We start from the raw sequence: 22,902 nt of genomic DNA, 5'->3' as shown, positions 1-22,902 counted from the left end.
CCTAATCCTAACCCGTACGCTGACACTAACCCGCGCCCTCACACGTCCGCTGCCCCTAAAGCGTTGTCGTACCCTCACCTGGACCCTAAACCGTCCCCGTCCCCTAACCCTAACCCTAGCCCGAACCCTAACCCTAACCCTTCCCCCAAGCCTGACCCTCACCCGTCCCCTAATCCTAACCCGTACGCTGACACTAACCCGCGCCCTCACACGTCCGCTGCCCCTAAAGCGTTGTCGTACCCTCACCTGGACCCTAAACCGTCCCCGTCCCCTAACCCTAACCCTAGCCCGAACCCTAACCCTAACCCTTCCCCGAAGCGTGACCCTCACCCGTCCCCTAATCCTAACCCGTACGCTAACACTAACCCGCGCCCTCACACGTCCGCTCACCCTAAAGCGTTGTCGTACCCTCACCTGGACCCTAAACCGTCCCCGTCCCCTAACCCTAACCCTAGCCCGAACCCTAACCCTAACCCTTCCCCCAAGCCTGACCCTCACCCGTCCCCTAATCCTAACCCTTACGCTGACACTAACCCGCGCCCTCACACGTCCGCTGCCCCTAAAGCATTGTCGTACCCTCACCTGGACCCTAAACCGTCCCCGTCCCCTAACCCTAACCCTAGCCCGAACCCTAACCCTAACCCTTCCCCGAAGCCTGACCCTCACCCGTCCCCTAATCCTAACCCGTACGCTGACACTAACCCGCGCCCTCACACGTCCGCTGCCCCTAAAGCGTTGTCGTACCCTCACCTGGACCCTAAACCGTCCCCGTCCCCTAACCCTAACCCTAGCCCGAACCCTTACCTTAACCATTCCCCGAAGCCTGACCCTCACCCGTCCCCTAATCCTAACCCGTACGCTGACACTAACCCTTGCCCTCACACGTCCGCTGCCCCTAAAGCGTTGTCGTACCCTCACCTGGACCCTAAACCGTCCCCATCCCCTAACCCTAACCCTAGCCCGAACCCTAACCCTAACCCTTCCCCGAAGCCTGACCCTCACCCGTCCCCTAATCCTAACCCGTACGCTGACACTAACCCGCGCCCTCACACGTCCGCTGCCCCTAAAGCGTTGTCGTACCCTCACCTGGACCCTAAACCGTCCCCGTCCCCTAACCCTAACCCTAGCCCGAACCCTAACCCTAACCCTTCCCCGAAGCCTGACCCTCACCCGTCCCCTAATCCTAACCTGTACGCTGACACTAACCCGCGCCCTCACACGTCCGCTGCCCCTAAAGCATTGTGGTACCCTCACCTGGACCCTAAACCGTCCCCGTCCCCTAACCCTAACCCTAGACCGAACCCTAACCCTAACCCTTCCCCGAAGCCTGACCCTCAGCCGTCCCCTAATCCTAACCCGTACGCTGACACTAACCCGCGCCCTCACACGTCCGCTGCCCCTAAAGCGTTGTCGTACCCTCACCTGGACCCTAAACCGTCCCCGTCCCCTAACCCTAACCCTAGCCCGAACCCTAACCCTAACCCTTCCCCGAAGCCTGACCCTAACCCGTCCCCTAATCCTAACCCGTACGCTGACACTAACCCGCGCCCTCACACGTCCGCTGCCCCTAAAGCGTTGTCGTACCCTCACCTGGACCCTAAACCGTCCCCGTCCCCTAACCCTAACCCTAGCCCGAACCCTAACCCTAACCCTTCCCCGAAGCCTGACCCTCACCCGTCCCCTAATCCTAACCCGTACGCTGACACTAACCCACGCCCTCACACGTCCGCTGCCCCTAAAGCGTTGTCGTACCCTCACCTGGACCCTAAACCGTCCCCGTCCCCTAACCGTAACCCTAGCCCGAATCCTAACCCTAACCCTTCCCCGAAGCCTGACCCTCACCCGTCCCCTAATCCTAACCCGTACGCTGACACTAACTCGCGCCCTTACACGTCCACTGCCCCTAAAGCGTTGTCGTACCCTCACCTGGACCCTAAACCGTCCCCGTCCCCTAACCCTAACCCTAGCCCGAACCCTAACCCTAACCCTTCCCCGAAGCCTGACCCTCACCCGTCCCCTAATCCTAACCCGTACGCTGACACTAACCCGTGCCCTCACACGTCCGCTGCCTCTAAAGCGTTGTCGTACCCTCACCTGGACCCTAAACCGTCCCCGTCCCCTAACCCTAAACCTAGCCCGAACCCTAACCCTAACCCTTCCCCGAAGCCTGACCCTCACCCGTCCCCTAATCCTAACCCGTACGCTGACACTAACCCGCGCCCTCACACGTCCGCTGCCCCTAAAGCGTTGTCGTACCCTCACCTGGACCCTAAACCGTCCCCGTCCCCAACCCTAACCCTAGCCCGAACCCTAACCCTAACCCTTCCCCGAAGCCTGACCCTCACCCGTCCCCTAATCCTAACCCGTACGCTGACACTAACCCGCGCCCTCACACGTCCGCTGCCCCTAAAGCGTTGTCGTACCCTCACCTGGACCCTAAACCGTCCCCGTCCCCTAACCCTAACCCTAGCCCGAACCCTAACCCTAACCCTTCCCCGAAGCCTGACCCTCACCCGTCCCCTAATCCTAACCCGTACGCTGACACTAACCCGCGCCCTCACACGTCCGCTGCCCTTAAAGCGTTGTCGTACCCTCACCTGGACCCTAAACCGTCCCCGTCCCCTAACCCTAACCCTAGCCCGAACCCTAAACCTAACCCTTCCCCGAAGCCTGACCCTCACCCTTCCCCTAATCCTAACCCGTACGCTGATACTAACCCGCGCCCTCACACGTCCGCTGCCCCTAAAGCATTGTCGTACCCTCACCTGGACCCTAAACCGTCCCCGTCCCCTAACCCTAACCCTAGACCGAACCCTAACCCTAACCCTTCCCCGAAGCCTGACCCTCACCCTTCCCCTAATCCTAACCCGTACGCTGACACTAACCCGCGCCCTCACACATCCGCTGCCCCTAAAGCGTTGTCGTACCCTCACCTGGACCCTAAACCGTCCCCGTCCCCTAACCCTAACCCTAGCCCGAACCCTAACCCTAACGCTTCCCCGAAGCCTGACCCTCACCCGTCCCCTAATCCTAACCCGTACGCTGACACTAACCCACGCCCTCACACGTCCGCTGCCCCTAAAGCGTTGTCGTACCCTCACCTGGACCCTAAACCGTCCCCGTCCCCTAACCCTAACCCTAGCCCGAACCCTAACCCTAACCCTTCCCCGAAGCCTGACCCTCACCCGTCCCCTAATCCTAACCCGTACGCTGACACTAACCCGCGCCCTCACACGTCCGCTCACCCTAAAGCGTTGTCGTACCCTCACCTGGACCCTAAACCGTCCCCGTCCCCTAACCCTAACCCTAGCCCGAACCCTAACCCTAACCCTTCCCCGAAGCCTGACCCTCACCCGTCCCCTAATCCTAACCCGTACGCTGACACTAACCCGCGCCCTCACACGTCCGCTCACCCTAAAGCGTTGTCGTACCCTCACCTGGACCCTAAACCGTCCCCGTCCCCTAACCCTAACCCTAGCCCGAACCCTAACCCTAACCCTTCCCCGAAGCCTGACCCTCACCCGTCCCCTAATCCTAACCCGTACGCTGACACTAACCCGCGCCCTCACACGTCCGCTGCCCCTAAAGCGTTGTCGTACCCTCACCTGGACCCTAAACCGTCCCCGTCCCCTAACCCTAACCCTAGCCCGAACCCTAACCCTAACCCTTCCCCGAAGCGTGACCCTCACCCGTCCCCTAATCCTAACCCGTACGCTGACACTAACCCGCGCCCTCACACGTCTGCTCACCCTAAAGCGTTGTCGTACCCTCACCTGGACCCTAAACCGTCCCCGTCCCCTAACCCTAACCCTAGCCCGAACCCTAACCCTAACCCTTCCCCCAAGCCTGACCCTCACCCGTCCCCTAATCCTAACCCGTACGCTGACACTAACCCGTGCCCTCACACGTCCGCTGCCCCTAAAGCATTGTCGTACCCTCACCTGGACCCTAAACCGTCCCCGTCCCCTAACCCTAACCCTAGCCCGAACCCTAACCCTAACCCTTCCCCGAAGCCTGACCCTCACCCTTCCCCTAATCCTAACCCGTACGCTGACACTAACCCGCGCCCTCACACATCCGCTGCCCCTAAAGCGTTGTCGTACCCTCACCTGGACCCTAAACCGTCCCCGTCCCCTAACCCTAACCCTAGCCCGAACCCTAACCCTAACGCTTCCCCGAAGCCTGACCCTCACCCGTCCCCTAATCCTAACCCGTACGCTGACACTAACCCACGCCCTCACACGTCCGCTGCCCCTAAAGCGTTGTCGTACCCTCACCTGGACCCTAAACCGTCCCCGTCCCCTAACCCTAACCCTAGCCCGAACCCTAACCCTAACCCTTCCCCGAAGCCTGACCCTCACCCGTCCCCTAATCCTAACCCGTACGCTGACACTAACCCGCGCCCTCACACGTCCGCTCACCCTAAAGCGTTGTCGTACCCTCACCTGGACCCTAAACCGTCCCCGTCCCCTAACCCTAACCCTAGCCCGAACCCTAACCCTAACCCTTCCCCCAAGCCTGACCCTCACCCGTCCCCTAATCCTAACCCGTACGCTGACACTAACCCGCGCCCTCACACGTCCGCTGCCCCTAAAGCGTTGTCGTACCCTCACCTGGACCCTAAACCGTCCCCGTCCCCTAACCCTAACCCTAGCCCGAACCCTAACCCTAACCCTTCCCCGAAGCGTGACCCTCACCCGTCCCCTAATCCTAACCCGTACGCTGACACTAACCCGCGCCCTCACACGTCCGCTCACCCTAAAGCGTTGTCGTACCCTCACCTGGACCCTAAACCGTCCCCGTCCCCTAACCCTAACCCTAGCCCGAACCCTAACCCTAACCCTTCCCCCAAGCCTGACCCTCACCCGTCCCCTAATCCTAACCCGTACGCTGACACTAACCCGCGCCCTCACACGTCCGCTCCCCCTAAAGCGTTGTCGTACCCTCACCTGGACCCTAAACCGTCCCCGTCCCCTAACCCTAACCCTAGCCCGAACCCTAACCCTAACCCTTCCCCGAAGCCTGACCCTCACCCGTCCCCTAATCCTAACCCGTACGCTGACACTAACCCACGCCCTCACACGTCCGCTGCCCCTAAAGCGTTGTCGTACCCTCACCTGGACCCTAAACCGTCCCCGTCCCCTAACCGTAACCCTAGCCCGAATCCTAACCCTAACCCTTCCCCGAAGCCTGACCCTCACCCGTCCCCTAATCCTAACCCGTACGCTGACACTAACTCGCGCCCTTACACGTCCACTGCCCCTAAAGCGTTGTCGTACCCTCACCTGGACCCTAAACCGTCCCCGTCCCCTAACCCTAACCCTAGCCCGAACCCTAACCCTAACCCTTCCCCGAAGCCTGACCCTCACCCGTCCCCTAATCCTAACCCGTACGCTGACACTAACCCGTGCCCTCACACGTCCGCTGCCTCTAAAGCGTTGTCGTACCCTCACCTGGACCCTAAACCGTCCCCGTCCCCTAACCCTAAACCTAGCCCGAACCCTAACCCTAACCCTTCCCCGAAGCCTGACCCTCACCCGTCCCCTAATCCTAACCCGTACGCTGACACTAACCCGCGCCCTCACACGTCCGCTGCCCCTAAAGCGTTGTCGTACCCTCACCTGGACCCTAAACCGTCCCCGTCCCCAACCCTAACCCTAGCCCGAACCCTAACCCTAACCCTTCCCCGAAGCCTGACCCTCACCCGTCCCCTAATCCTAACCCGTACGCTGACACTAACCCGCGCCCTCACACGTCCGCTGCCCCTAAAGCGTTGTCGTACCCTCACCTGGACCCTAAACCGTCCCCGTCCCCTAACCCTAACCCTAGCCCGAACCCTAACCCTAACCCTTCCCCGAAGCCTGACCCTCAACCATCCCCTAATCCTAACCCGTACGCTGACACTAACCCGCGCCCTCACACGTCCGCTGCCCCTGAAGCGTTGTCGTACCCTCACCTGGACCCTAAACCGTCCCCGTCCCCTAACCCTAACCCTAGCCCGAACCCTAACCCTTCCCCGAAGCCTGACCCTCACCCGTCCCCTAATCCTAACCCGTACGCTGACACTAACCCGCGCCCTCACACGTCCACTGCCCCTAAAGCGTTGTCGTACCCTCACCTGGACCCTAAACCGTCCCCGTCCCCTAACCCTAACCCTAGCCCGAACCCTTACCCTAACCATTCCCCGAAGCCTGACCCTCATCCGTCCCCTAATTCTAACCCGTACGCTGACACTAACCCGCGCCCTCACACGTCCGCTGCCCCTAAAGCGTTGTCGTACCCTCACCTGGACCCTAAACCGTCCCCGTCCCCTAACCCTAACCCTAGCCCGAACCCTAACCCTAACCCTTCCCCGAAGCCTGACCCTCACCCGTCCCCTAATCCTAACCCGTACGCTGACACTAACCCGCGCCCTCACACGTCCGCTGCCCCTAAAGCATTGTGGTACCCTCACCTGGACCCTAAACCATCCCCGTCCCCTAACCCTAACCCTAGCCTGAACCCTAACCCTAACCCTTCCCCGAAGCCTGACCCTCACCCGTCCCCTAATCCTAAACCGTACGCTGACACTAACCCGCGCCCTCACACGTCCGCTGCCCCTAAAGCGTTGTCGTACCCTCACCTGGACCCTAAACCGTCCCCGTCCCCTAACCCTAACCCTATCCCGAACCCTTACCCTAACCATTCCCCGAAGCCTGACCCTCACCCGTCCCCTAATCCTAACCCGTACGCTGACACTAACCCGCGCCCTCACACGTCCGCTGCCCCTAAAGCGTTGTCGTACCCTCACCTGGACCCTAAACTGTCCCCGTCCCCTAACCCTAACCCTAGCCCGAACCCTAACCCTAACCCTTCCCCGAAGCCTGACCCTCACCCGTCCCCTAATCCTAACCCGTACGCTGACACTAACCCGTGCCCTCACACGTCCGCTGCCTCTAAAGCGTTGTCGTACCCTCACCTGGACCCTAAACCGTCCCCGTCCCCTAACCCTAACCCTAGCCCGAACCCTAACCCTAACCCTTCCCCGAAGCCTGACCCTCACCCGTCCCCTAATCCTAACCCGTACGCTGACACTAACCCGTGCCCTCACACGTCCGCTGCCCCTAAAGCGTTGTCGTACCCTCACCTGGACCCTAAACCGTCCCCGTCCCCTAACCCTAACCCTAGCCCGAACCCTAACCCTAACGCTTCCCCGAAGCCTGACCCTCACCCGTCCCCTAATCCTAACCCGAACGCTGACACTAACCCGCGCCCTCACACGTCCGCTGCCCCTAAAGCGTTGTCGTACCCTCACCTGGACCCTAAACCGTCCCCGTCCCCTAACCCTAACCCTAGCCCGAACCCTAACCCTAACCCTTCCCCGAAGCCTGACCCTCACCCGTCCCCTAATCCTAACCCGTACGCTGACACTAACCCGCGCCCTCACACGTCCTCTGCCCTTAAAGCGTTGTCGTACCCTCACCTGGACCCTAAACCGTCCCCGTCCCCTAACCCTAACCCTAGCCCGAACCCTAACCCTAACCCTTACCCGAAGCCTGACCCTCACCCGTCCCCTAATCCTAACCCGTACGCTGACACTAACCCGCGCCCTCACACGTCCGCTCCCCCTAAAGCGTTGTCGTACCCTCACCTGGACCCTAAACCGTCCCCGTCCCCTAACCCTAACCCTAGCCCGAACCCTAACCCTAACCCTTCCCCGAAGCCTGACCCTCACCCGTCCCCTAATCCTAACCCGTACGCTGACACTAACCCGCGCCCTCACACGTCCGCTGCCCCTAAAGCGTTGTCGTACCCTCACCTGGACCCTAAACCGTCCCCGTCCCCTAACCCTAACCCTAGCCCGAACCCTAACCCTAACACTTCCCCGAAGCCTGACCCTCACCCGTCCCCTAATCCTAACCCGTACGCTGACACTAACCCGCGCCCTCACACGTCCGCTCCCCCTAAAGCGTTGTCGTACCCTCACCTGGACCCTAAACCTTCCCCGTCCCCTAACCCTAACCCTAGCCCGAACCCTAACCCTAACCCTTCCCCGAAGCCTGACCCTCACCCGTCCCCTAATCCTAACCCGTACGCTGACACTAACCCGCGCCCTCACACGTCCGCTGCCCCTAAAGCGTTGTCGTACCCTCACCTGGACCCTAAACCGTCCCCGTCCCCTAACCCTAACCCTAGCCCGAACCCTAACCCTAACCCTTCCCCGAAGCCTGACCCTCACCCGTCCCCTAATCCTAACCCGTACGCTGACACTAACCCGCGCCCTCACACGTCCGCTGCCCCTAAAGCGTTGTCGTACCCTCACCTGGACCCTAAACCGTCCCCGTCCCCTAACCCTAACCCTAGCCCGAACCCTAACCCTAACCCTTCCCCGAAGCCTGACCCTCACCCTTCCCCTAATCCTAACCCGTACGCTGATACTAACCCGCGCCCTCACACGTCCGCTGCCCCTAAAGCGTTGTCGTACCCTCACCTGGACCCTAAACCGTCCCCGTCCCCTAACCCTAACCCTAGCCCGAACCCTAACCCTAACCCTTCCACGAAGCCTGACCCTCACCCGTCCCCTAATCCTAACCCGTACGCTGACACTAACCCGCGCCCTCACACGTCCGCTGCCCCTAAAGCGTTGTCGTACCCTCACCTGGACCCTAAACCGTCCCCGTCCCCTAACCCTAACCCTAGCCCGAAACCTAACCCTAACCCTTCCCCGAAGCCTGACCCTCACCCGTCCCCTAATCCTAACCCGTACGCTGACACTAACCCGCGCCCTCACACGTCCGCTGCCCCTAAAGCGTTGTCGTACCCTCACCTGGACCCTAAACCGTCCCCGTCCCCTAACCCTAACCCTAGCCCGAACCCTAACCCTAACCCTTCCCCGAAGCCTGACCCTCACCCGTCCCCTAATCCTAACCCGTACGCTGACACTAACCCGCGCCCTCACACGTCCGCTCCCCCTAAAGCGTTGTCGTACCCTCACCTGGACCCTAAACCGTCCCCGTCCCCTAACCCTAACCCTAGCCCGAACCCTAACCCTAACCCTTCCCCGAAGCCTGACCCTCACCCGTCCCCTAATCCTAACCCGTACGCTGACACTAACCCGCGCCCTCACACGTCCGCTGCCCCTAAAGCGTTGTCGTACCCTCACCTGGACCCTAAACCGTCCCCGTCCCCTAACCCTAACCCTAGCCCGAACCCTAACCCTAACCCTTCCCCGAAGCCTGACCCTCACCCGTCCCCTAATCCTAACCCGTACGCTGACACTAACCCGCGCCCTCACACGTCCGCTCCCCCTAAAGCGTTGTCGTACCCTCACCTGGACCCTAAACCTTCCCCGTCCCCTAACCCTAACCCTAGCCCGAACCCTAACCCTAACCCTTCCCTGAAGCCTGACCCTCACCCGTCCCCTAATCCTAACCCGTACGCTGACACTAACCCGCGCCCTCACACGTCCACTGCCCCTAAAGCGTTGTCGTACCCTCACCTGGACCCTAAACCGTCCCCGTCCCCTAACCCTAACCCTAGCCCGAACCCTAACCCTAACCCTTCCCCCAAGCCTGACCCTCACCCGTCCCCTAATCCTAACCCGTAAGCTGACACTAACCCGCGCCCTCACACGTCCGCTGCCCCTAAAGCGTTGTCGTACCCTCACCTGGACCCTAAACCCTCCCCGTCCCCTAACCCTAACCCTAGCCCGAACCCTAACCCTAACCCTTCCCCGAAGCCTGACCCTCACCCGTCCCCTAATCCTAACCCGTACGCTGACACTAACCCTTGCCCTCACACGTCCGCTGCCCCTAAAGCGTTGTCGTACCCTCACCTGGACCCTAAACCGTCCCCGTCCCCTAACCCTAACCCTAGCCCGAACCCTAACCCTAACCCTTCCCCGAAGCCTGACCCTCACCCGTCCCCTAATCCTAACCCGTACGCTGACACTAACCCGCGCCCTCACACGTCCGCTCCCCCTAAAGCGTTGTCGTACCCTCACCTGGACCCTAAACCGTCCCCGTCCCCTAACCCTAACCCTAGCCCGAACCCTAACCCTAACCCTTCCCCGAAGCCTGACCCTCACCCGTCCCCTAATCCTAACCCGTACGCTGACACTAACCCGCGCCCTCACACGTCCGCTGCCCCTAAAGCGTTGTCGTACCCTCACCTGGACCCTAAACCGTCCCCGTCCCCTAACCCTAACCCTAGCCCGAACCCTAACCCTAACCCTTCCCCGAAGCCTGACCCTCACCCGTCCCCTAATCCTAACCCGTACGCTGACACTAACCCGCGCCCTCACACGTCCGCTGCCCCTAAAGCGTTGTCGTACACTCACCTGGACCCTAAACCGTCCCCGTCCCCTAACCCTAACCCTAGCCCGAACCCTAACCCTAACCCTTCCCCGAAGCCTGACCCTCACCCGTCCCCTAATCCTAACCCGTACGCTGACACTAACCCGCGCCCTCACACGTACGCTCCCCCTAAAGCGTTGTCGTACCCTCACCTGTACCCTAAACCGTCCCCGTCCCCTAACCCTAACCCTAGCCCGAACCCTAACCCTAACACTTCCCCCAAGCCTGACCCTAACCCGTCCCCTAATCCTAACCCGTACGCTGACACTAACCCGCGCCCTCACACGTCCGCTGCCCCTAAAGCGTTGTCGTACCCTCACCTGGACCCTTAACCGTCCCCGTCCCCTAACCCTAACCCTAGCCCGAACCCTAACCCTAACCCTTCCCCGAAGCCTGACCCTCACCCGTCCCCTAATCCTAACCCGTACGCTGACACTAACCCGCGCCCTCACACGTCCGCTGCCCCTAAAGCGTTGTCGTACCCTCACCTGGACCCTAAACCGTCCCCGTCCCCTAACCCTAACCCTAGCCCGAACCCTAACCCTAACCCTTCCCCGAAGCCTGACCCTCACCCGTCCCCTAATCCTAACCCGTACGCTGACACTAACCCGCGCCCTCACACGTCCGCTCCCCCTAAAGCGTTGTCGTACCCTCACCTAGACCCTAAACCGTCCCCGTCCCCTAACCCTAACCCTAGCCCAAACCCTAACCCTAACCCTTCCCCGAAGCCTGACCCTCACCCGTCCCCTAATCCTAACCCGTACGCTGACACTAACCCGCGCCCTCACACGTCCGCTGCCCCTAAAGCGTTGTCGTACCCTCACCTGGACCCTAAACCGTCCCCGTCCCCTAACCCTAACCCTAGCCCGAACCCTAACCCTAACCCTTCCCCGAAGCCTGACCCTCACCCGTCCCCTAATCCTAACCCGTACGCTGACACTAACCCGCGCCCTCAAACGTCCGCTCACCCTAAAGCGTTGTCGTACCCTCACCTGGACCCTAAACCGTCCCCGTCCCCTAACCCTAACCCTAGCCCGAACCCTTACCCTAACCCTTCCCCGAAGCCTGACCCTCACCCGTCCCCTAATCCTAACCCGTACGCTGACACTAACCCGCGCCCTCACACGTCCGCTGCCCCTAAAGCGTTGTCATACCCTCACCTGGACCCTAAACCGTCCCCGTGCCCTAACCCTAACCCTAGCCCGAACCCTAAACCTAACCCTTCCCCGAAGCCTGACCCTCACCCTTCCCCTAATCCTAACCCGTACGCTGATACTAACCCGCGCCCTCACACGTCCGCTGCCCCTAAAGCATTGTCGTACCCTCACCTGGACCCTAAACCGTCCCCGTCCCCTAACCCTAACCCTAGCCCGAACCCTAACCCTAACCCTACCCCGAAGCCTGACCCTCACCCGTCCCCTAATCCTAACCCGTACGCTGACACTAACCCGCGCCCTAACACATCCGCTGCCCCTAAAGCGTTGTCGTACCCTCACCTGGACCCTAAACCGTCCTCGTCCACTAACCCTAACCCTAGCCCGAACCCTAACCCTAACCCTTCCCCGAAGCCTGACCCTCACCCGTCCCCTAATCCTAACCCGTACGCTGACACTAACCCGCGCCCTCACACGTCCGCTCCCCCTAAAGCGTTGTCGTACCCTCACCTGGACCCTAAACCATCCCCGTCCCCTAACCCTAACCCTAGCCCGAACCCTAACCCTAACCCTTCCCCGAAGCCTGACCCTCAACCGTCCCCTAATCCTAACCCGTACGCTGACACTAACCCGCGCCCTCACACGTCCGCTGCCCCTAAAGCGTTGTCGTACCCTTACCTGGACCCTAAACCGTCCCCGTCCCCTAACCCTAACCCTAGCCCGAACCCTAACCCTAACCCTTCCCCGAAGCCTGACCCTCACCCGTCCCCTAATCCTAACCCGTACGCTGACACTAACCCGCGCCCTCACACGTCCGCTGCCACTAAAGCGTTGTCGTACCCTCACCTGGACCCTAAACCGTCCCCGTCCCCTAACCCTAACCCTAGCCCGAACCCTAACCCTAACCCTTCCCCGAAGCCTGACCCTTACCCGTCCCCTAATCCTAACCCGTACGCTGACACTAACCCGCGCCCTCACACGTCCGCTGCCCCTAAAGCGTTGTCGTACCCTCACCTGGACCCTAAACCGTCCCCGTCCCCTAACCCTAACCCTAGCCCGAACCCTAACCCTAACCCTTCCCCGAATCCTGACCCTCACTCGTCCCCTAATCCTAACCCGTACGCAGACACTAACCCGAGCCCTCACACGTCCGCTCCCCCTAAAGCGTTGTCGTACCCTCACCTGGACCCTAAACCGTCCCCGTCCCCTAACCCTAACCCTAGCCCGAACCCTAACCCTAACCCTTTCCTGAAGCCTGACCCTCACCCGTCCCCTAATCCTAACCCGTACGCTGACACTAACCCGCGCCCTCACATGTACGCTCCCCCTAAAGAGTTGCCGTACCCTCACCTGGAACCTAAACCGTCCCCGTCCCCTAACCCTAACCCTAGCCCGAACCCTAACCCTAACCCTTCCCCGAAGCCTGACCCTCACCCGTCCCCTAATCCTAACCCGTACGCTGACACTAACCCGCGCCCTCACACGTACGCTCCCCCTAAAGCGTTGTCGTACCCTCACCTGGACCCAAAACCGTCCCCGTCCCCTAACCCTAACCCTAGCCCTAACCCGAACCCTAACCCTTCCCCCAAGCCAGACCCTCACCCGTCCCCTAATCCTAACCCGTACGCTGACACTAACCCGCGCCCTCACACGTCCGCTCCCCCTAAAGCGTTGTCGTACCCTCACCTGGACCCTTAACCGTCCCCGTCCCCTAACCCTAACCCTAGCCCGAACCCTAACCCTAACCCTTCCCCGAAGCCTGACCCTCACCCGTCCCCTAATCCTAACCCGTACGCTGACACTAACCCGCGCCCTCACACGTCCGCTGCCCCTAAAGCGTTGTCGTACCCTCACCTGGACCCTAAACCGTCCCCGTCCCCTAACCCTAACCCTAGCCCGAACCCTAACCCTAACCCTTCCCCGAAGCCTGACCCTCACCCGTCCCCTAATCCTAAGCCGTACGCTGACACTAACCCGCGCCCTCACACGTCCGCTCCCCCTAAAGCATTGTCGTACCCTCACCTGGACCCTAACCCGTCCCCGTCCCCTAACCCTAATCCTAGCCCGAACCCTAACCCTAACCCTTCCCCGAAGCCTGACCCTCACCCGTCCCCTAATCCTAACCCGTATGCTGACACTAACCCGCGCCCTCACACGTCCGCTGCCCTTAAAGCGTTGTCGTACACTCACCTGGACCCTAAACCGTCCCCGTCCCCTAACCCTAACCCTAGCCCGAACCCTAACCCTAACCCTTCCCCGAAGCCTGACCCTCACCCGTCCCCTAATCCTAACCCGTATGCTGACACTAACCCGCGCCCTCACACGTCCGCTGCCCTTAAAGCGTTGTCGTACACTCACCTGGACCCTAAACCGTCCCCGTCCCCTAACCCTAACCCTAGCCCGAACCCTAACCCTAACACTTCCCCGAAGCCTGACCCTCACCCGTCCCCTAATCCTAACCCGTACGCTGACACTAACCCGCGCCCTCACACGTACGCTCCCCCTAAAGCGTTGTCGTACCCTCACCTGGACCCTAACCCGTCCCCGTCCCCTAACCTTAACCCTAGCCCGAACCCTAACCCTAACCCTTCACCGAAGCCTGACCCTCACCCGTCCCCTAATCCTAACCCGTACGCTGACACTAACCCGCGCCTTCACATGTACGCTCCCCCTAAAGCGTTGTCGTACCCTCACCTGGACCATAACCCATCCCCGTCCCCTAACCCTAACCCTAGCCCGAACCCTAAACCTAACACTTCCCCGAAGCCTGAAACACAGCCGTCCCCTAATCCTAACCCGTACGCTGACACTAACCTGCGCCCTCACACGTACGCTCCCCCTAAAGCGTTGTCGTACCCTCACCTGGACCCTAAACCGTCCCCGTCCCCTAACCCTAATCCTAGCCCAAACCCTAACCCTAACACTTCCCCGAAGCCTGACCCTCACCCGTCCCATAATCCTAACCCGTACGCTGACACTAACACGCGCCCTAACACGTACGCTCCCCCTAAAGCGTTGTCTTACCCTCACCTGGACCCTAAACCGTCCCCGTCCCCTCACCCTAACCCTAGCCCGAACCCTAACCCTAACAGTTCCCCGAAGCCTGACCCTCACCCGTCCCCTAATCCTAACCCGTACGCTGACACTAACCCGCGACCTCACACGTACGCTCCCCCTAAAGCGTTGTCGTACCCTCACCTGGACCCTAAACCGTCCCCGTGCCCTAACCCTAACCCTAGCCCGAACCCTAACCCTAACCCTTCCCCGAAGCCTGACCCTCACCCGTCCCCTAATCCTAACCCGTACGCTGACACTAACCCGCGCCCTCACACGTCCGCTGGCCCTAAAGCGTTGTCGTACCCTCACCTGGACCCTAAACCGTCCCCGTCCCCTAACCCTAACCCTAGCCCGAACCCTAACCCTAACCCTTCCCCGAAGCCTGACCCTCACCCGTCCCCTAATCCTAACCCGTACGCTGACACTAACCCGCGCCCTCACACGTCCGCTGCCCCTAAAGCGTTGTCGTACCCTCACCTGGACCCTAAACCGTCCCCGTCCCCTAACCCTAACCCTAGCCCGAACCCTAACCCTAACCCTTCCCCGAAGCCTGACCCTCACCCGTCCCCTAATCCTAACCCGTACGCTGACACTAACCCGCGCCCTCACACGTCCGCTCCCCCTAAAGCGTTGTCGTACCCTCACCTGGACCCTAACCCGTCCCGGTCCCCTAACCCTAACCCTAGCCCGAACCCTAACCCTAACCCTTCCCCGAAGCCTGACCCTCACCCGTCCCCTAATCCTAACCCGTACGCTGACACTAACCCGCGCCCTCACACGTCCGCTGCCCCTAAAGCGTTGTCGTACCCTCACCTGGACCCTAAACCGTCCCCGTCCCCTAACCCTAACCCTAGCCCGAACCCTAACCCTAACCCTTCCCCGAAGCCTGGCCCTCACCCGTCCCCTAATCTTAACCCGTACGCTGACACTAACCCGCGCCCTCACACGTCCGCTCCCCCTAAAGCGTTGTCGTACCCTCACCTGGACCCTAAACCGTCCCCGTCCCCTAACCCTAACCCTAGCCCGAACCCTAACCCTAACACTTCCCCGAAGCCTGACCCTCACCCGTCCCCTAATCCTAACCCGTACGCTGACACTAACCCGCGCCCTCACACGTCCGCTCCCCCTAAAGCGTTGTCGTACCCTCACCTGGACCCTAAACCGTCCCCGTCCCCTAACCCTAACCCTAGCCCGAACCCTAAACCTAACCCTTCCCCGAAGCCTGACCCTCACCCGTCCCCTAATCCTAAACCGTACGCTGACACTAACCCGCGCTCTCACACGTACGCTCCCCCTAAAGCGTTGTCGTACCCTCACCTGGACCCTAACCCGTCCCCGTCCCCTAACCCTAACCCTAGCCCGAACCCTAACCCTAACCCTTCCCCAAAGCCTGAACCTCACCCGTCCCCTAATCCTAACCCGTACGCTGACACTAACCCAAGCCCTCACAAGTACGCTTCCCCTAAAGCGTTGTCGTACCCTCACCTGGACCCTAACCCGTCCCCGTCCCCTAACCCTAACCCTAACCCTAACCCTAACCCTAACCCGTACGCTGACACTAACCCGCGCCCTCACACGTACGCACCCCCTAAACCGTTGTCGTACCCTCACCTGGACCCTAACCCGTCCCCGTCCCCTAACCCTAACCCTAGCCCGAACCCTAACCCTAACACTTCCCCGAAGCCTGACCCTCAGCCGTCCCCTAATCCTAACCCGTACGCTGACACTAACCTGCGCCCTCACACGTACGCTCCCCCTAAAGCGTTGTCGTACCCTCATCTGGACCCTAAACCGTCCCCGTCCCCTAACCCTAACCCTAGCCCCAACCCTAACACTAACCCTTCCCCGAAGCCTGACCCTCACCCGTCCCCTAATCCTAACCCGTACGCTGACACTAACCCGCGCCCTAACACGTACGCTCCCCCTAAAGCGTTGTCTTACCCTCACCTGGACCCTAAACCGTCCCCGTCCCCTAACCCTAACCCTAGCCCGAACCCTAACCCTAACAGTTCCCCGAAGCCTGACCCTCACCCGTCCCCTAATCCTAACCCGTACGCTGACACTAACCCGCGCCCTCACACGTACGCTCCCCCTAAAGCGTTGTCGTACCCTCACCTGGACCCTAAACCGTCCCCGTGCCCTAACCCTAACCCTAGCCCGAACCCTAACCCTAACCCTTCCCCGAAGCCTGACCCTCACCCGTCCCCTAATCCTAAACCGTACGCTGACAGTAACCCGCGCCCTCACCCGTCCGCTCCCCCTAAAGCGTTGTCGTACCCTCACCTGGACCCTAAACCGTCCCCGTCCCCTAACCCTAACCCTAGCCCGAACCCTAACCCTAACCCTTCCCCGAAGCCTGACCCTCACCCGTCCTCTAATCCTAACCCGTACGCTGACACTAACCCGCGCCCTCACACGTACGCTCCCCCTAAAGCGTTGTCGTACCCTCACCTGGACCCTAAACCGTCCCCGTCCCCTAACCCTAACCCTAGCCCGAACCCTAACCCTAAACCTTCCCCGAAGCCTGACCCTCACCCGTCCCCTAATCCTAACCCGTACGCTGACACTAACCCGCGCCCTCACACGTCCGCTGCCCCTAAAGCGTTGTCGTACCCTCACCTGGACCCTAAACCGTCCCCGTCCCCTAACCCTAACCCTAGCCCGAACCCTAACCCTAACCCTTCCCCGAAGCCTGACCCTCACCCGTCCCCTAATCCTAACCCGTACGCTGACACTAACCCGCGCCCTCACACGTCCGCTCCCCCTAAAGCGTTGTCATACCCTCACCTGGACCCTAAACCGTCCCCGTCCCCTAACCCTAACCCTAGCCCGAACCCTAACCCTAACCCTTCCCCCAAGCCTGACCCTCACCCGTCCCCTAATCCTAACCCGTACGCTGACACTAACCCGCGCCCTCACACGTCCGCTCCCCCTAAAGCGTTGTCGTACCCTCACCTGGACCCTAAACCGTCCCCGTCCCCTAACCCTAACCCTAGCCCGAACCCTAACCCTAACCCTTCCCCGAAGCCTGACCCTCACCCGTCCCCTAATCCTAACCCGTACGCTGACACTAACCCGCGCCCTCACACGTCCGCTGCCCCTAAAGCGTTGTCGTACCCTCACCTGGACCCTAAACCTTCCCCGTCCACTAACCCTAACCCTAGCCCGAACCCTAACCCTAACCCTTCCCCGAAGCCTGACCCTCACCCGTCCCCTAATCCTAACCGTACGCTGACACTAACCCGCGCCCTCACACGTCCGCTCCCCCTAAAGCGTTGTCGTACCCTCACCTGGACCCTTTACCGTCCCCGTCCCCTAACCCTAACCCTAGCCCGAACCCTAACCCTAACCCTTCCCCGAAGCCTGACCCTCACCCGTCCCTTAATCCTAACCCGTACGCTGACACTAACCCGCGCCCTCACACGTCCGCTGCCCCTAAAGCGTTGTCGTACCCTCACCTGGACCCTAAACCGTCCCCGTCCCCTAACCCTAACCCTAGCACGAACCCTAACCCTAGCCCGAACCCTAACCCTAACCCTTCCCCGAAGCCTGACCCTCACCCGTCCCCTAATCCTAACCCGTACGCTGACACTAACCCGCGCCCTCACACGTCCGCTGCCCCTAAAGCGTTGTCGTACCCTCACCTGGACCCTAAACCGTCCCCGTCCCCTAACCCTAACCCTAGCCCGAACCCTAACCCTAACCCTTCCCCGAAGCCTGACCCTCACCCGTCCCCTAATCCTAACCCGTACGCTGACACTAACCCGCGCCCTCACACGTCCGCTGCCCCTAAAGCGTTGTCGTACCCTCACCTGGACCCTAAACCGTCCCCGTCCCCTAACCCTAACCCTAGCCCGAACCCTAACCCTAACCCTTCCCCGAAGCCTGACCCTCATCCGTCCCCTAATCCTAACCCGTACGCTGACACTAACCCGCGCCCTCACACGTCCGCTGCCCCTAAAGCGTTGTCGTACCCTCACCTGGACCCTAAACCGTCCCCGTCCCCTAACCCTAACCCTAGCCCGAACCCTAACCCTAACCCTTCCCCGAAGCCTGACCCTCAACCGTCCCGTAATCCTAACCCGTACGCTGACACTAACCCGCGCCCTCACACGTACGCTCCCCCTAAAGCGTTGTCGTACCCTCACCTGGACCCTAACCCGTCCCCGTCCCCTAACCTTAACCCTAGCCCGAACCCTAACCCTAACCCTTCACCGAAGCCTGACCCTCACCCGTCCCCTAATCCTAACCCGTACGCTGACACTAACCCGCGCCTTCACACGAACGCTCCCCCTAAAGCGTTGTCGTACCCTCACCTGGACCCTAACCCATCCCCGTCCCCTAACCCTAACCCTAGCCCGAACCCTAAACCTAACACTTCCCCGAAGCCTGAAACACAGCCGTCCCCTAATCCTAACCCGTACGCTGAAACTAACCTGCGCCCTCACACGTACGCTCCCCCTAAAGCGTTGTCGTACCCTCACCTGGACCCTAAACCGTCCCCGTCCCCTAACCCTAATCCTAGCCCAAACCCTAACCCTAACCCTTCCCCGAAGCCTGACCCTCACCCGTCCCATAATCCTAACCCGTACGCTGACACTAACACGCGCCCTAACACGTACGCTCCCCCTAAAGCGTTGTCTTACCCTCACCTGGACCCTAAACCGTCCCCGTCCCCTCACCCTAACCCTAGCCCGAACCCTAACCCTAACAGTTCCCCGAAGCCTGACCCTCACCCGTCCCCTAATCCTAACCCGTACGCTGACACTAACCCGCGACCTCACACGTACGCTCCCCCTAAAGCGTTGTCGTACCCTCACCTGGACCCTAAACCGTCCCCGTGCCCTAACCCTAACCCTAGCCCGAACCCTAACCCTAACCCTTCCCCGAAGCCTGACCCTCACCCGTCCCCTAATCCTAACCCGTACGCTGACACTAACCCGCGCCCTCACACGTCCGCTGGCCCTAAAGCGTTGTCGTACCCTCACCTGGACCCTAAACCGTCCCCGTCCCCTAACCCTAACCCTAGCCCGAACCCTAACCCTAACCCTTCCCCGAAGCCTGACCCTCACCCGTCCCCTAATCCTAACCCGTACGCTGACACTAACCCGCGCCCTCACACGTCCGCTGCCCCTAAAGCGTTGTCGTACCCTCACCTGGACCCTAAACCGTCCCCGTCCCCTAACCCTAACCCTAGCCCGAACCCTAACCCTAACCCTTCCCCGAAGCCTGACCCTCACCCGTCCCCTAATCCTAACCCGTACGCTGACACTAACCCGCGCCCTCACACGTCCGCTCCCCCTAAAGCGTTGTCGTAACCTCACCTGGACCCTAACCCGTCCCGGTCCCCTAACCCTAACCCTAGCCCGAACCCTAACCCTAACCCTTCCCCGAAGCCTGACCCTCACCCGTCCCCTAATCCTAACCCGTACGCTGACACTAACCCGCGCCCTCACACGTCCGCTCCCCCTAAAGCGTTGTCGTACCCTCACCTGGACCCTAAACCGTCCCCGTCCCCTAACCCTAACCCTAGCCCGAACCCTAACCCTAACCCTTCCCCGAAGCCTGGCCCTCACCCGTCCCCTAATCCTAACCCGTACGCTGACACTAACCCGCGCCCTCACACGTCCGCTCCCCCTAAAGCGTTGTCGTACCCTCACCTGGACCCTAAACCGTCCCCGTCCCCTAACCCTAACCCTAGCCCGAACCCTAACCCTAACACTTCCCCGAAGCCTGACCCTCACCCGTCCCCTAATCCTAACCCGTACGCTGACACTAACCCGCGCCCTCACACGTCCGCTCCCCCTAAAGCGTTGTCGTACCCTCAACTGGACCCTAAACCGTCCCCTAACCCTAACCCTAACCCTAGCCCGAACCCTAACCCTAACCCTTCCCCGAAGCCTGACCCTCACCCGTCCCCTAATCCTAAACCGTACGCTGACACTAACCCGCGCTCTCACACGTACGCTCCCCCTAAAGCGTTGTCGTACCCTCACCTGGACCCTAACCCGTCCCCGTCCCCTAACCCTAACCCTAGCCCGAACCCTAACCCTAACCCTTCCCCAAAGCCTGAACCTCACCCGTCCCCTAATCCTAACCCGTACGCTGACACTAACCCAAGCCCTCACAAGTACGCTTCCCCTAAAGCGTTGTCGTACCCTCACCTGGACCCTAACCCGTCCCCGTCCCCTAACCCTAACCCTAACCCTAACCCTAACCCGTACGCTGACACTAACCCGCGCCCTCACACGTACGCACCCCCTAAACCGTTGTCGTACCCTCACCTGGACCCTAACCCGTCCCCGTCCCCTAACCCTAACCCTAGCCCGAACCCTAACCCTAACACTTCCCCGAAGCCTGACCCTCAGCCGTCCCCTAATCCTAACCCGTACGCTGACACTAACCTGCGCCCTCACACGTACGCTCCCCCTAAAGCGTTGTCGTACCCTCATCTGGACCCTAAACCGTCCCCGTCCCCTAACCCTAACCCTAGCCCCAACCCTAACACTAACCCTTCCCCGAAGCCTGACCCTCACCCGTCCCCTAATCCTAACCCGTACGCTGACACTAACCCGCGCCCTAACACGTACGCTCCCCCTAAAGCGTTGTCTTACCCTCACCTGGACCCTAAACCGTCCCCGTCCCCTAACCCTAACCCTAGCCCGAACCCTAACCCTAACAGTTCCCCGAAGCCTGACCCTCACCCGTCCCCTAATCCTAACCCGTACGCTGACACTAACCCGCGCCCTCACACGTACGCTCCCCCTAAAGCGTTGTCGTACCCTCACCTGGACCCTAAACCGTCCCCGTGCCCTAACCCTAACCCTAGCCCGAACCCTAACCCTAACCCTTCCCCGAAGCCTGACCCTCACCCGTCCCCTAATCCTAAACCGTACGCTGACAGTAACCCGCGCCCTCACCCGTCCGCTCCCCCTAAAGCGTTGTCGTACCCTCACCTGGACCCTAAACCGTCCCCGTCCCCTAACCCTAACCCTAGCCCGAACCCTAACCCTAACCCTTCCCCGAAGCCTGACCCTCACCCGTCCCCTAATCCTAACCCGTACGCTGACACTAACCCGCGCCCTCACACGTACGCTCCCCCTAAAGCGTTGTCGTACCCTCACCTGGACCCTAAACCGTCCCCGTCCCCTAACCCTAACCCTAGCCCGAACCCTAACCCTAAACCTTCCCCGAAGCCTGACCCTCACCCGTCCCCTAATCCTAACCCGTACGCTGACACTAACCAGCGCCCTCACACGTCCGCTGCCCCTAAAGCGTTGTCGTACCCTCACCTGGACCCTAAACCGTCCCCGTCCCCTAACCCTAACCCTAGCCCGAACCCTAACCCTAACCCTTCCCCGAAGCCTGACCCTCACCCGTCCCCTAATCCTAACCCGTACGCTGACACTAACCCGCGCCCTCACACGTCCGCTCCCCCTAAAGCGTTGTCGTACCCTCACCTGGACCCTAAACCGTCCCCGTCCCCTAACCCTAACCCTAGCCCGAACCCTAACCCTAACCCTTCCCCCAAGCCTGACCCTCACCCGTCCCCTAATCCTAACCCGTACGCTGACACTAACCCGCGCCCTCACACGTCCGCTCCCCCTAAAGCGTTGTCGTACCCTCACCTGGACCCTAAACCGTCCCCGTCCCCTAACCCTAACCCTAGCCCGAACCCTAACCCTAACCCTTCCCCGAAGCCTGACCCTCACCCGTCCCCTAATCCTAACCCGTACGCTGACACTAACCCGCGCCCTCACACGTCCGCTGCCCCTAAAGCGTTGTCGTACCCTCACCTGGACCCTAAACCGTCCCCGACCCCTAACCCTAACCCTAGCCCGAACCCTAACCCTAACCCTTCCCCGAAGCCTGATCCTCACCCGTCCCCTAATCCTAACCCGTACGCTGACACTAACCCGCGCCCTCACACGTCCGCTGCCCCTAAAGCGTTGTCGTACCCTCACCTGGACCCTAAACCTTCCCCGTCCACTAACCCTAACCCTAGCCCGAACCCTAACCCTAACCCTTCCCCGAAGCCTGACCCTCACCCGTCCCCTAATCCTAACCCGTACGCTGACACTAACCCGCGCCCTCACACGTCCGCTCCCCCTAAAGCGTTGTCGTACCCTCACCTGGACCCTTAACCGTCCCCGTCCCCTAACCCTAACCCTAGCCCGAACCCTAACCCTAACCCTTCCCCGAAGCCTGACCCTCACCCGTCCCTTAATCCTAACCCGTACGCTGACACTAACCCGCGCCCTCACACGTCCGCTGCCCCTAAAGCGTTGTCGTACCCTCACCTGGACCCTAAACCGTCCCCGTCCCCTAACCCTAACCCTAGCACGAACCCTAACCCT

This window comes from Pseudorca crassidens, chromosome 19 (genome assembly GCF_039906515.1).
Source record: "Pseudorca crassidens isolate mPseCra1 chromosome 19, mPseCra1.hap1, whole genome shotgun sequence".
In the NCBI taxonomy this organism is placed as follows: domain Eukaryota; kingdom Metazoa; phylum Chordata; class Mammalia; order Artiodactyla; family Delphinidae; genus Pseudorca; species Pseudorca crassidens.
Note: the sequence above shows the minus strand (reverse complement) of the source record.